The following is a 1,855-nucleotide window of genomic DNA, read 5'->3' as shown; positions in this document are numbered from 1 at the left end:
ACAAACTGGAAAAACCATTTGAGTGAAAGTGAAGATAGTTTCAGATCTTGAAGACTCTGTTGCAGCTAGTGAAAAGGTAAGAAAAGACCTCTTAAAAAAACTAGGATGCACATGGGGGAAAATTTTTTTAAATCACCACCAACAAACAAAACATAAAATTCACTCACCCTGCTGCTCTTTTAAAATTTCAATGTTAGTTTTTGCACACCCTCCCCTCCAACCCTGTTTGTAAGGAACTAAAACATTACATCCAGTGACTAGCAAAGATTTCACTACACCTCAAAAGCAGAACACCTATGAAGTAGAGGAATGTTGGCTTTTTAAACAGAAGCAGATAAAAAACAAAAAAGACGCATTACTCCTTCAGTTCTTCACTAGCTTAGAAAAACTTTCCAGAATACTGCTTCACACTGTTCTGCAGCAAATACTATGTATTGTGTACCTGTCCTGTGTTCCGGTAATGGTAATGATCCGATCTTCGGATCCTTCTAAGGGCTCATCAATTTTGATAGAAGCTCCCAATTTATGATGGATTTGTTTAATCCACTGACCACCTTTGCCAATAATAGATCCAGTCAAATCTTTAGGAATAGTTGCTTGTGCAGTAATAATAGGTCCACCAAGATCACCATATGAGCCACAACCCCACTGCATAGGAATAATCATATCCAGAGCCACCATTCGGTTCATAGGTCATCTGCCATTCTGATGGGCTCCATGTATGTATTGCAGAGTCCCAAGTTTCATCAAAACTGAAACCAACCATGCCATCATAGCAGTCTCCAGGACCTCCTCTTCTATCATAGGCCATTAGATCTCCTCCTCTAGGTGGTGGTGAAAGAGGAAGATTCCAAGCTCTGCTACCACCCCGGCCACCTTGACCAGGAGGAGGGGGTGGCAGTCCCCGAAAAAGGCTCGTGTCATCATAAACTCTTCTAGAGGGAGGCATGGGATGCCCATCTCAACCAGGAGGCATTCTGTCAAAACTACCTCTCCCTCACACAGGAAATCCTACAGGTTGTCCACGACGGTCATCAAACATCTTGGTAAAGCCACCATAATTGTAAGTTTCATCATAAAAATTGGGATCATAAGGCTGTGCATGTCCTTTGATGGGAGACTGAGATATAAGATCAAGGATGACCTTTATGCACTCTACAACCATGTCAGGCTTTCCTCCAATAAGAACAACTCTGTCAGTGGAATGTGGACAGCATTCTTGGAAAAGCTTGACTGTTGTCTGAGTGTTCTCTCAAAGTTCTTTGATTTTAGCACCTTTGACCCCAATAATTCCTCATGCCAGACTTTGATGAATTAACAGTCTCAACTCACAGTTAAGGTCACTTTCTTTATAGTGTTGGTAATTTAAGCATTCCACAGCATCAGATTCAAGCGGGAGCTGGCTGGTTGCAGTGGCTGATGGCTGTCCCTCTTCCAAGATAGGGATATTTTCTTCAGAATTTCTCCAATTGTTTCAATGTCAGCACTGATACTCAGTATGCACTCAGGACCACTGCTGTCTGGGACTGAAACACTGGCATTTTAGTCTGTATATAAAGCCTTAATATTCTTGCCCCCTTTTCCAATCACTGCTCTAGCATTCTAGCTCTGAAGCAGAATTCGTAATTCAACCATCTCCTCAGTATTTCTAGATCTTTTAAATGCTTGCTCCACTGCCATATTTTCCACAGGAAGTTTACCAAATTCACTGATGTTTCAGTGTCTGGGAAGGTTTCCTCTGGCTGCTCAGTTTACATTTTCTTGTATTAAATGGACACATCAATTTATACACTGCAAACTAGTGCGATCAGGCAAGACACAGAGGTCAGTGCAGCAGAGAACTGGAGGATCTTCT

General features: G+C 41.9%; 1 pseudogene; it reads right to left on the bottom strand.

The window, feature by feature from the left end:
• Positions 1-379: 379 nt before the first annotated feature.
• Positions 380-1,757, bottom strand: LOC101577545 (annotated as a pseudogene).
• Between the last annotated feature and the right edge of the window lie 98 nt (positions 1,758-1,855).

This window comes from Octodon degus, unplaced genomic scaffold (assembly GCF_000260255.1).
Source record: "Octodon degus isolate 3935 unplaced genomic scaffold, OctDeg1.0 scaffold00238, whole genome shotgun sequence".
NCBI classification, from domain to species: Eukaryota; Metazoa; Chordata; class Mammalia; order Rodentia; family Octodontidae; genus Octodon; species Octodon degus.
Note: the sequence above shows the minus strand (reverse complement) of the source record. Positions and strands in the feature narration are given on the sequence as shown.